Raw genomic sequence first — 14,279 nt, 5'->3', positions numbered from 1 at the left:
TCATACTATACAAACCAAGTATGAAAGCTACTGAGACACAAACACTTCACGAGCCAACTTTCTGCTTGTTCCAATTTCCAGTGGCTGCTTATGAGGCACACACCTTCCGAATGTCCAGTGTCTAGTAATGTGTGTGTGTCAAACTCTCATCTTTATACCAAAAAAGCCTTTGAACTCTTGTTTCTTTGCGTAATACATTTAGACAATTAACATGCAGACGATGTAGAATCAAAATGGTATTGTCCTGAAATCACGACTAACTGCTTTCTGAACTACGATACACAAACCAGATCATTTCCTCGCATAGTAACAAAGGTACACTCAAATACTTAACATACAGATAAATGACCAGCTACTCATTTCAATCGCTAAATGGCTCCACATCGTCTAGCAGCCTGTTTTGATCCAATCATCCTGTTTTAATCCAAACTTCAATCTTCCAACTTTTAACCCTTTCGATATCTCCAGACTGCGCCGCAGTAAAGCGTTTCAGAAATGCCGGCTTGCGCTCCCACACCTCTCATCTATTCATATGCTGCAACAGTGGTCCCACTGCAGCACTGCTCAGGGCCAATGGCAGATTACCACTTTCTGGCTGGAATCATATAGGAAACCTGCCATGAATGCATGGTGACTACCCCCACCACCAAACCCTCCACACCACCAACCCCTCCCTCCCCCCCATGCTGGAAACGAAATCAGGGTCATGGTCAGTCAAGGCAGCTGTAAATAAATCCTGCTTTGACCCTGTGGGAAGGTAAATGAGTTTTAATTATAATTGTTACTCTCTGCATTCATCTGCTGTCTGTAAAATAAAGCAGCTTAACGATTCATATCTGGCTCTGTCTCACTAAAGTGTTATTAGTCTGCCCACTGAAATATTAGAGAAACATACATGAGAAAGGTACAATACACAGTGAAGATCGTAAAAGGGTCCTATTGTTACAGCCCTGGGGCTGCATAATTGTATAATTAGCTCGTGTGCAGTATGGGCACACTCCTGAACGTAAGACGCAGGGACCATTCATTGGAGTGGCTCAACACCTCTAAACATCAAAGAATATCAAAGGCTGACTCAAATTTTGTAACAGGAATCAATGGCTTTGATTCCTCAGCTGCTGGAAAGAATCAAAAGACATATTTATATTGAATCCAGCCCAGACTTTCATGACTATAAGAGACCAATTAGAAATCACTGGAAACTGGTTCCCAATTAGTTGCAGATCCATGCTACAAATTGGAGCACAAATTGACCCAATTCAGCATAAATTGCCAAACCTCCCTTAAAAATTCATACACATAGCTGGTCTTGGGAGAGGAAATATGCAGACTGATAATGGGAAGGAAGCTGCTCCTCAGACACATAATTAGGTAGCGTAGAAAAAACTTTACTTTGACTCCGGTTGGCCTTTACCTGAACTAAGAGTGTTTGATGCTGACCCTGGGTGCCAGAAGTAGGAACTTGTTTCATTTCAATAATAATATATTTTCAACTTGTGCAGCATAGAATTTACCCATGAATATAAATTTAAAAATAGGAAGAATGGAGACGGTGCAAAACAGATTTACAAGGATGATAATAATAATAACGTGTATTTATATAGCACCTTTAACGTAGTAAAATATCCCAAGGTGCTTCACAACAGTGTTACAGACAAACAGATAAATTTGACACCGAGCCTCAGAAGTTAAGGCATATGATCAAAAGCTTGTTTAAAGAGGTAGGTTTTAAGGAGCGTCTTAAAGGAGGAAAGTGAGGTAGCGAGGCGGAGAGGTTTAGGGAGGGAGTTCCAGAGCTTCAGGTCCAGGCAGCTGAAGGCACAGCCACCGATGGTTGAGCAGTTTTAATGAGGGATGTTCAAGAAGCCAGAATTTGAGGAGTGCAGACAATCTTGTGGGATTGTGAGGCTGAAAAAGATTACAGAGATAGGGACGGGCAAGTCTATGAAGTGATTTGTAAACAAGGATGAGAATTTTGAAATCGAGGCATTGTTTAACTGGGAGCCAATATAGGTCAGAAAGCACAGGGGTGATGGGTGATCTTGACTTGGTGGATTAGTACACGGGCTGCTGAGTTTTGGATGACTTCAAGTTTACGTAGTGTGGAATGTGGAAGGCCAGCCAGGAGTGAGTTGTAGTAGTCACATCTAGAGGTAACAAAGGCATGAATGAGGGTTTCAGCAGCAGAAGAGCTGAGGCAGGGGCGGAGGTGGGCAATGTTACAGAGGTGGAAAAAGGCGGTTTTAGTGATGCCGCAGATATGTGGCTGGAAACCCATTTCAGGGTCAAATATGACACCTAGGTTGTGAACAGTCTTATTCACCCTCAGATTGATATTAGGGAGAGGGATGGAGTCTGTGGTTCGCGAATGCAGTTTGTGGTGGGGACCAAAGATAATGGCTTCGGTCTTCCCAATATTTAATTGGGGAAAGTTTTTGCTCATCCAGTAATGATACCAGTACTGAGAGGTTATAACTATCAGGAAAGATTGAACTAGCTGGGGCTCTTTTCTCTAGAAAAGAAAAGTCTGAGAGGTGAGGTAATAGAGGTCTTTAAAATTATGATGGGTTTGATAGGGTAGATGTAGAAAAGATGTTTTCGTGTATGGAGAGTCCAAAACTAGGGGCCATAAATATAAGATAGTTACTAATAAATCCAATAAGGAATTCAGGAGAAGCTTCTTTACAAAGAGAGTGGTTGGAATGTGGAACTTGTTACCATATGGCGGAATTGAGGTGAATAGCATTGATGCATTTAAGAGGAAGCTGGATAAGCACATGAGGAAGAACAGCATAGAAGGATATGTAGATAGGGTTAGATGAAGTAGGGTGGGAGGAGGCTTGTGTGGATAATAAACACCAGGACAGGTCAGTTGGGTGGACTGACCTGTTTCTATGCTGTAAATTCTATGTAATTCTATGTAAGAACTTAGTAATTTCATATTCCATAATATGTCATGCTATGAGTTTGGTATCAAATGCACACTCTGGGCTAGAAATTCCACATTTAAGAATAGCATTGTTTTTTGGTGCTATTTGCGAATAACGGCTGATTTTTTGCTGCAAAAATAGCGCCAAAAAAACAAAGCCTAAATTTCGGCAGAAGTTTTTAAACTTTTGATGTAGTCTTAAAATACCGCCATTTTTAAGTACGGAGCTAAATTTTTTTGCCTTAAAAATAACGCCTATACTGCACATGCCCAACATTCGAAGCATTTAGGTTTCCAGGGTAACGTTGTTCAATGAAACGCGAGGCACAATTGCAACTCGGCGAGTTTGTTCACAAAAAGATGGGGCTCTCGGCAAACTTAATCTATTCTTAAATTGCATTTTCTGGTTGCATTTTGCCCCAGATCCTTAAACTAATAACAGCTATAGTAGCCTGAATTAAACAGGAGGGATTTGTTCACAAAACCCCAAGTTGGAAGGATTCCCACTGACCCACTTATGGAAGGCAGAGACTTCAGCCAGCAATGAACTGTTCACGTCCCCTCTCCGAAACTTTCAATTGTGATTTACAATTTCTAAATGACCTTTGTATATTGGTTATACCTTTTGAATTAATTTGCTCCAGCAGTTATAATGGTTGACTGATGGATCAATTAATAATCAGATACAGGTCACGATTCATAGGCAGTCCCTCGGAATCGAGGAAGACTTGCTTCCACTCCTGAAGTGAGTTCTTTGGTGGCTGTACAGTCCAATATGAGAAACACAGTCCCTGTCGCAGGTGGGACATATAGTCATTGAGGGAAGCGGGGGGGGGGCGCGGCGGTGGGATTGGTTTGTGGCTGCTCTTTCCGCAGCCTGCGCTTGATTTCTGCATGCCATCGGTGACGAGACTCGAGGAGCTCAACGCCCTCCCGGATGCACTTTCTCCACTTAGGGCGGTCTTTGGCCAGGGACTCCCAGGTGTCAGTGGGGATGCCGCACTTTATCAGGGAGGCTTTGTAACGTTTCCGCTGCCCACCTTTGGCTCGTTTGCCATGAAGGAGCTCCACGTAGAGCACTTGCTTTGGGAGTCTCGTGTCTGGCATGCAAACTATGTGGCCTGCCCAGCGGAGCTGATTGAGTGTGGTCAGTGCTTCAATGCTGGTGATGTTAGCCTGGACGAGGATGCTGATGTTAGTGTGCCTGTTCTCCCAGGTGACAGGTCATGATTAACGTACCTGCTGGATATACATTTGTAAGAAATGCTGTAAACATTTTTAAGTCATTTTTATATAAAATATAGGTTTTGTTCCCTCCCAAATATTTAACTTTTAACTCCATTTCCCAAGATGGCGCCGTTATCGCCAATTTCAATTGGACTCGACTAGGTAAGGCAAGCTTTTTAAAAGTGATATTTAGCACTGTCCTTAAAAATATTCTTATTGGGGAAATGCACAAAAACGGTATTATCGTTGGGTTTGACCCCGAGTGACGTCACAAAACTGTTCTCAAAAAAATAAGCCTTTATTTTTTAAGGACGGCGTTACACCATGGGCAAAACTAGTAAACTGGCTTTACATTTATTTAGCTCCAAAAAAAAACCTTTAGCTCCAAAAAATGGAGCTAAGGTGATCCTTAGGGTGGCGAATTTCGGGTCCTAGTATTGGTATATATTTGGTGGCAAACTTGTAGTTTGGCACTGCAGAGAACGCTACCTGAATAGATGGCTGACACATATGCAATACTTCGTATAGCAGCAAAAAATTGGTGTACATTGTAACACATGTAGAAATCATGCTGTTTGCTATTGCCAGGTGGCATCAAGCTAGAAGAAGGGCTACTGGCCATGTCAGCTCACGGATGAGGAGAGACCAAAGATGTCTGGGGAGGAGGGCTTATCCCCCACGGGTTTACAGGCACCAACGCTCATACCTCCAGCTCTCTGAGGAGCAGTATGTGAGAAAGCTGCCCTTCCGAAAGGAAGTGCTGACAGAGATATGCCATCTCCTACAGGTAGACAGATGCCTGGACCCCTCTGGAAGCAGCCTTCAATACTCCCATCAAAAGGTTTCCGAATTCATTGTGGTGTGCTGCATGTTGCACAACTCGGCTATCATGCAGGGCCAGGCATTGCTAGCGGGGATAGCAGGCCCATCTCAAGAGGAGGAGGATGATGAAGAGAAGCCTGGCCAAGCCCCCATTGGATAGCCACCCCATCCACAGGGAAGCAGCGAGGACATGCTGCCAGACCAAGAGTCACACGTCGCCAGCTCGTAATGGACCAGTTCTCCTAAATGGAGGAAACTGAGGGATGGAGCTAATACTGGACACACTATGTGCCCCCATAAAGGCACATCTCCGGTGAACATTGGAATGATACACAAGATACCAATGGCAAAGGGTCAAATGGGCATTTTACTGCAACAAAGTAACAAAAACTGCCCCCACCAAAAGATAACCATACAATAGACAACATTATGTTGCAGGGCACAACAATGAAGTGCACTAAATCAAATAAATTATTTACAAGTGTAATCAACACAAATCAGCACATCTGCACATCCTTGTCCTGCACATTATTCTGACTTATTTAACGCCGCGATTTTCGGCTGGGCCGCAAAAACTTCCTTGTGTAACACCTGATTTTACGCCCTCAATCATGGAACCTCATTTTTTGCCGAATTTGTCAAATGAGGGCGCAAACTTTTTCCAGGCCGAATCAGGACCGCCCCACCGCCATTACCGCCCCGAAATCTCAAAAGCCAAAAATAATGTTTATATCGTGTTTTTCACATCCTCGGGACATCTCAAATGGTTTCGCAGACAATTAATTCCTTTTTGCTTTGAAGTGTAGTCAATGTCTTTTGTAGGTAAATAGAGCAGGCAATTTACAGAGAGGTAAGTCCAACAAATATCGATTAGATAAATGTCCAATGAGTTTATTTAGGTGGCGCTAGTTGAAGGATGAATGTGAACCAAGACAACAGGAGGATTTAAGTTAATTTGGCTGTGGGATGGGCACCAGAATGAAACATTAGAGAGGAGAAACAAGGTTCATAAAGGACTGGGAGAGACAAATAGCACTACAGTAAAGAACAGTTCAGAAATAGGGGGATCAGACATGGGACAAATGCGAAGCAGGCTGAGATGGATCTGGAGTGCATGTGTATAAATGCACGGAGTATGGTAAATAAGGTTGGTGAGCTGCAGGCACAAGTCTCCACATGGGACTGTAACATAGTGGCAAAAGCAGAGACCTAGCTCAAACATAGAAACATAGAAAATAGGTGCAGGAGTAGGCCATTCGGCCCTTCTAGCCTGCACCGCCATTCAATGAGTTCATGGCTGAAGGGGATGATTGGGAACTTAATATTCCTGGCTTCAAGGTATTCAGGAAAGAAAGTGAAGGAAATAAAGGAAGGGTGTGGCAATATTGATCAAAGGAACTATTATAGCACAGGAGAGAGATGATGTAATTGAAGGGTCAAAGACAGGGGGTGGTAACCTTCTGGGCCCGGATCAGTTATCTCCTGGGTGCGAAACACGCCTGGTGTGGAATTGCCCTTTGCGCCCTTCAAATGAGGTGGAGAGCTGTCTCAGGCACTCCACCTCATTGGAGGGGCGCTCCTGAGGTGTTAGCATGGCGCTAAGTCCAGCGTCGCGCTAAAGAGGTCAGTGCTACATGGATGCTCCGCGTGGCCCTGACGTGCCACAATATTCCTCTCCTTCAGTTAAAGAGGAGGGCCGCTGCAGACTCTGCAGGCCCTTTGGTGGCCACCACTGCGCCACCAGGAACAATCTTGAATGGTCCAGTGGCCCGACATCCAAAGATGAGTGCCGGGCTGCATGATGGCTGCCCGGTCGAGACAATTGCCATTGTTGGGCTGACAGACAAGTCAGCCAACAAAAAAAATGGCGGTCTGGAGTGCACACAGCCTCCCCTTTAAGGGGCTCCCCAATATAATGCATCCAACATTACATCACAAAATCACCCTTGTGCATTCCCTTAGTGAATATCTTGCATGTGCCTTTGCCTATCCTAGTGCTCCTACGTAGAGCCACCCCAATGGCTGCAGTATGGCAGGTGGAAAGTTGCTGACTTTCAGTGGGGGAAACTGCAGATGGCCTTGCAGGACAAGCTCGAGGGGCTGGTAGCTGGGAGTGTGAAATCGAGTGATGGTGTTTCTTCTTCTTCTTCTTCCTCACCCTCCTCTCCCTCTTCTTGGTCAATTACTAGCTGGGCAGGCTGGATTTCTTGGGTATCTGAAATGAGGAAGGCACAAGGGTAGAGTTGTGGAGAGAGAAGGGAGTAAAACAGAAGCTGTGTGTGCACAGACGCAGGCGTCATCCGCGTACTGTAGCTCGACGACAGAGGTTGGGGTGGTCTTGGACCTGGCCTGGAGACGGCGAAGGTTGAACAGGTTCCCACTGGTTCTGTAGTTTAGTTCCTTTCCAACGGGGAACTTGTCGACTGTGAGGTGGAGCATGGCAGCGAGGAAGATTGAGAAGCGGGCTGGGGCGATGACGCAGCCCTGCTTGACCCCGGTCCGGACGTGGATTGGGTCTGTGATGGATCCGTTGATAAGGATCAAGGCCTGCATGTCGTTGTGGAGCAGGCGGAGGATGGTGAAGTACTTTTGGCAAGCGCAAGCGCATCACTGCAAAGGCAGCATCGAAGCACTGACCACACTTGATCAGCTCCGCTGGGCAGGCCACATAGTTCGCATGCCAGAAACGAGACTCCCAAAGCAAGCGCACTCCTGCACGGCAAACGAGCCAAAGGTGGGCTGAGGAAATATTACAAGGACACCCTCAACGCCTCCCTGATAAAGTGCGACATCCCCACTGACACCTGGGAGTCCCTGGCCAAAGACCGCCCTAAATGGAGGAAGTGCATCCAGGAGGGAGCTGAGCTCCTCAAGTCTCATCACCGAGAGCGTGCAGAATTCAAGCGCAGGCTGCGGAAAGAGCATGCCACAAATCAATCCCACCCACCCCTTCCCTCAACGACTATCTATCCCACCTGCAACAGGGACTGTGTTTCTCATATTGGACTGTACAGCCATCTAAGAACTCATGTTAAGAGTGGAAGCAAGTCTTCCTCGATTCCAAGGGATTGCCTATAATGATAAAAATAGTAGCTGCATGCTTACACCATGTGCACCTTGTAAATCGGAAAAAATTGTGAGATGAGGGGGAAGTGGGATGTGAGATGGAGGATAACCTATGAGGATACCAGCATCTTGTATTCTTTCAGCCCTGTTGCTGACCAAGGACATAGCAATGCCCCTGCCATGAATGGCCAGCACCATCTGCTCCAAGGGAGTGGAGTAAAAGCTAGGAATGTGAGATGTGCTTTGTGTTTGGTAGAAATTGTTGGTGGGTGAGTGATGGGGGGTGGGGAGTTGAGCATTGTAGAGTGTGTGAGGCTAGGGGTGCAGTTGGTAGGAGATGGCTTTTAAAGATGCATTCACTGACCTTGACCACTCGTCTGAGGTCATGAAACTTCTTTGGGCACTGGGGCCAGGTCACTGGTGGCAGTGATGACCTCAACAATCTGGTACCACATCTTTCTTTCTGGAGGGCCTCCTGGCCCCCTATGGGTAAAGGACCTATCTTCCAGTGTTCACCCCTTGCACAAAGCTTAAGAGTTGCATCCGAGACCCTGGGTGCCCTTTCCCTGGCCTGTTGAGCCAATAGAGTTAGTGCTGAAGCACTTTTAGCATTTTTGATCAGCAGAAGGCAACTCAGATTTAATAGGTACAGACTGCCTTGAAGAGGAGTAGGTGAGCTTTATGTAAAGCTATCCTTGCTCCAGCAATACAAACTCCAGCCCCCACTGAGCACACAGCCTGTCAGCAGCATATTATGGTAATTAGCAGGCAACATGAAGTTGAAGTGAAGCCTGCGCTTTTCAAACAGGCGCAGGCATATCTCGCATCGCACTGCCCGCATCCGTTTTCCAGTAGTATCCAATTTTCTAGGCTGAAGTACTTAAAAGGTTGGCAGTACTTAAAGTAGCTAAGTCACCCGGTCTGGATGGGATGCATCCTTGATTACTGAGGGAAGTAAATTGTGAAGTCGCTGGTCACAATCTTCCAATCCTCTTTGGATATGGAAGTGGTGCCAGAAGACTGGAGAATTGCAAATTTACATCCCTGTTTAAAAAAGGGGAGAGGGATAAACTCAGAAACTACAACACAGTCAGCCTAACTTCAGTGGTGGGGAAGCCTTTGGAGAAAATAATCCGGGACAAATTTAATTAGCATTTGGAAAATTATGGGCTAATTAATGGAAGTCAGCATGGATTTGTTAATGGCAAATCATTTTTGACTAACTTGATTGAGTTCTTTGATGAAGTAACAGAGAGGGTGGATGAGGGTCATGCGACTGATGTTGTTTTATTGACTTTCAAAAAAGCATTTGACAAAGTACCATGTAATAGATGAAAGGTTAAAATTCACGGGGACCACCCCCACCCCCCTCCTCCCCAGTGTTTAGGCTCATTGGAAAGGAAATTTAATTTGGGACTATCTACCAGAAAGTTTGAAATCCTAAAGTACTTATGGAAGAAACAACGAACTTTAATCGAATTTTGGACTTTTACAAGACAAATTCAAGTCTGTGGGTGGGTCTAAGGAACTAAAAGGAGCCAACTTGATTATTGGAACTGTCTGAGTGTTGGGACTAAGGTAAATTGTCTGGAGAAATGGATATTCGAAAACCCTTCTCCACAAGAGGCATTAACATTACAACAATAACTCAGAGATGGCCAGCCATTAAACTAAACCAGTAAAAGCCATCTTCAACATGAATAAGAACAAAGGGCCCACTACAGCCTGTATGTAAAAATCAAGCACAAAAAGACATTGCGATTACCAAGCTAATATTTCCATCAGGAAACAGATTTAGAAGAACAACCCACCCAAGATATATTAACTTTTAACGAGCCCGGCAAAATATTACAAAGAAATCTCAAGCTCACCAAAATTAAACAAAGAATTCTGGACTGATTTGGGGCAAAGATTAGAACAACTCAAAACCGTATAACTGGCCCCCTGTTTTGACAAAGGGTATGCCATACTAAACCAGGGGCCATACTGCGACTAGGCCATCAAGAAGAGAGAGAACCCAACGCGACAGTTGAAAACCAACTTCTCCAGCCTCAAAGTTCTGAATTCCAAAAGGAAGGAAGAACATCACCATCGCGGCAGCAACCAACCACAGCCAACGTGGTACCACTGAAAAATCACCGCGATCGACCAATTTCGAAATGAAACTCCACAAGGAAGAAACCAAAGAATTGAAAGTTTCCACTCTACAATCTAAGTCCTGACTACCAACAGGTGAAAACATTACCTAAAGAGACTTTGAAACTATTTCTAATGAAGGAAACCGGGTACTTACCCCATAGATCCAAAATGTGCCTTACCGCATCAGCGGACTCAACCCAACTGAAGATTGCACAGTAAGAAGTCTTCTCCGACGTTCGGGGTACGGAAAGCAGAACCTACAGAATTCAACGAACCCCAAAATCATGAACTACCGCTAACTGACCAGAAAGGATTGGTAAGCATAGTCCCTGCCCTCCCTGGAGTCTAACCTAGCTAGGATTAGGTATTGGGAGGTGGGAGGTGTAATTTTTATTGTAACCCCCTTTGAATGTGTAATGTATTGTTCTTTATTAGAGTGATTATAAGTTTAACATTGTACTTTCTTTTCTGTAATAAAATCAAAGTTCTTTTGCATCAAACCAGTTGTCCTTTGCACTTTATCACACCCCCAAATAAATCCAGAATCTAAAACCCAAGGGAGTGGGAGCGATTCGAACTGCTCAATTGGTCACCTTACTTAAGAAAGGATATACTAGCTTTGGAGGGGGTACAGAGACGATTCACTAGGCTGATTCCGGAGATGAGGGGGTTACCTTATGATGACAGATTGAGTAGACTGGGTCTTTACTCGTTGGAGTTCAGAAGGATGAGGGGTGATCTTATAGAAACATTTAAAATAATGAAAGGGATAGACAAGATAGAGGCAGAGTGGTTGTTTCCACTGGTCGGGGAGACTAGAACTAGGGGGCACAGCCTCAAAATACGGGGGAACCAATTTAAAACCGAGTTGAGAAGGAATTTCTTCTCCCAGAGGGTTGTGAATCTGTGGAATTCTCTGCCCAAGGAAGCAGTTGAGGCTAGCTCATTGAATGTATTCAAGTCACAGATAGATAGATTTTTAACCAATAAGGGAATTAAGGGTTATGGGGAGCGGGCGGGTAAGTGGAGCTGAGTCCACAGCCAGATCAGCCATGATCTTGTTGAATGGCGGAGCAGGCTCGAGGGGCTAGATGGCCTACTCCTGTTCCTAATTCTTATGTTCTTATGTTCTTATGTTCAAGTAGGTCAGAGGTGAACCTGACTCCTAGGACCACCCCTTACAATAGACTAGTTAGCAAAATTAAAGCCCATGGGGATTAAAGGGACAAGGGCAGCATGGATACAACATTGGCTAAGGGACAGAAAGTAGAGAGTAGCGCTGAACGGTTATTTTTCAGACTGGAGGGAAGTATACAGTGGTGTTCCCCAGGGGTGGGTATTAGGAACACTGCTCTTTTCTGATATATATTAATGACCTGGACATAATTTCAAATTCTGCAGATGATACGAAACTCAGAAATGTGGTAAACAATGAGGAGGAAAATAACAGACTTCAGGGGGACATAAACAGATTATTGAAATAGGCAGATACACGGCAGATGAAATAGGACCTATTGATGTTCACCTTACATTGAGTGCATCTAAAATGCCGAGATGTGGATAGGCCTCATATCAGAAAGCTACAAACGGAATCCGCCACTTAGTTTATAAAGCTGCTTTGCAGAAATAATCTGTGCCATACTTTCCCTTTGTAGGCATAAAAAATATACTGCTTCTGATTTTGGGAGATAAACATGATGGGCCTGGTATTCCACAGGGCCTGCTCCATTATTCGTCCATGTGCTTGGCTGCTAACCTGTTCCAAATTGCAGGGAGGGGCCATTTGTCTTATGTGGGTGGGGCACTAGCAACTGCAAGGGTACTTCAGGGGTGCCCACCCCGATCCAGCCTTGTAAGACTGAAAAGTCCACAGCCACTCTGACTGGGGTGCCTCATATAGAACAAAGGTAAAAACTGGTTGCTGCGATAGTCAGCTCCAAAACAAGCAATTACCAATATCTAGGTAAAGTTTGGACATTTCAAAAGGCCTTAAAGGAATCATACCAGCTCTCAGTTGGCATGAGCTTGCTGAGGTATTTTAAGTGCATAAGAGGGAGCATAACCCAGAAACTCCCCAACATACCCCCCATGACATTGGGGAGTGGGTGGTGGAAGAGCCACTCACAGCTCCTCACCAGAAAATGGAAACCTGGAATAAATAGGATGGAATTCCAGCCTCCAAACTAGAGCTCAGGTGGAATTTCACCTTGCCCCAGAATAGAATTTTGGGCCTAATGTTTATTAGCTATCAGAGTTTAGGATTGGGATATTTTACCAAAAGAAGTCACAAGCTTCTCAAGCTTTTTTATGTATTATCTACAATGTCATTATATTCCAGATATATTCTAGGCCCATACAGCAGAGCCTGGTCTCCAGTCATCTTGGATTCCCTTGCCACTGGACCAAGACCTTGCTCTGTCAAGCCCATGTGGTAGCTGGTGTTCAAAGGCCACTCAACGTTAAAATAATTCACACACAGACATCTTCCACACTTCAAGGTGAAGTTCGGAACCTGGAACGTCAGGACCCTCATGGACAACACTAACAGCAACACTATCATTGCCCGGGAACTCGGGCGCTTCGACATTGACATCGCCGCCCTAAGCAGGCAAGGGAAGGTCAGCTCAAAGATCAAGGTGGTGGCTATATCTTCTTCTGGAAAGGCAAACCAGAAGCAGAACGCTGCCTTAATGGGTTTGGCATCGCCGTAAAAAACAAATTAGTGGGTCGTCTCAGAGACTCTCCCTGAGGGATAGAAAAACAGAAACATAGAAAATAGGTGCAGCAATAGGCCATTTGGCCCTTCGAGCCTGCACCACCATTCAATAAGATCATGGCTGTTCATTCACCTCAGTACCCCTTTCCAGCTTTCTCTCCATACCCCTTGATCCCTTTAGCAGTCAGGACCATATCTAACTCCTTCTTGAATATATCTAACAAACTGGCATCAACAACTTTCTGTGGTAGAGAATTCCACAGGTTCACAATTCTCTGAGTGAAGAAGTCTCTCCTCATCTCAGTCCTAAATGGCTTATCCCTTATTCTTAGACTGTGAGCCCTGGTTCTGGACTTCCCCAACATCGGGAACATTCTTCTTGCATCTAACCGGTCTAGTCCCGTCAGAATTTTACATGTTTCTATGAGATCCCCTCTCATTCTTCTAAACTCCAGTGAATACAGGCCCAGTCGATCAAGTCTCTCCTCATATGTCAGTCCTGCCATCCTGGGAATCAGTCTGGTGAACCTTCACTGCACTCCCTCAATAGAAAGAATGTCCTTCCTCAGATTAGGAGACCAAAACGGAACACAATATTCCAAGTGAGGCCTCACCAAGGCCCTGTACAACTGCAGCAAGACATCCCTGCTCCTATACTCAAATCCTCTCGCTATGAAGGCCAACATGCCATTTGCCTTCTTCACCGCCTGCTATACCTGCATGCCAACTTTCAATGACTGATTAGGAAAAGGGGAGGTACAACGAGACCCGCATGGCTGACACGCGACACCCAAAACAAACGCTGTAGTCGGAGCGCCAACACGGCAAGCGAGCCCCAAGTGGGCAGAGGAAACGCTTCAAGGACACCTTCGAAGCCTCCTTGAAAAAATGTAACCCACTGACATCTGGGAATCCCTGGCCCAAGACCGCTCAAAGTGGAGGAGAAGCATCCGGAAGGCGCTGAACACCACGAGTCTCTTTGCCAAGAGCAAGCTGAAGTCAAGCGTCGATAGCGTCAGGAGCATGTGACAACCCAGGCACCCCACCCACCTGTTCCTTCAACCACCATCTGCCCCATCTGTGACAGAGACTGTAGGTCCCCCATTGGACTCTTCAGTCACCTGAGAACTCATTTCTAGTGTGGAAGCAAGTCATTCTTGACTCCGAGGAACTGCCTATGATAATGATGATTATACTCCAGGTGCAAGATCAATGGGCATCAGCCAACTCCTGCTTTCTATGGGACTATTAACACATTGAAAATTGGTGGTGACCTGCAATTTTTGTCTGCTTTTAACTTTGTGCCAAATATTGATAAAATGTCTGGGTAGGAATGAATTAAACTCAAGCCTCATTAGAGCAGCAGAGCTTTATTCTAAA

The sequence above is a fragment of the Pristiophorus japonicus genome, chromosome 1 (assembly GCF_044704955.1).
Source record: "Pristiophorus japonicus isolate sPriJap1 chromosome 1, sPriJap1.hap1, whole genome shotgun sequence".
Lineage (NCBI taxonomy): Eukaryota > Metazoa > Chordata > Chondrichthyes > Pristiophoridae > Pristiophorus > Pristiophorus japonicus.
The sequence above is the reverse complement of the archived record's forward strand: the minus strand, read 5'-3'. Positions refer to the sequence as shown.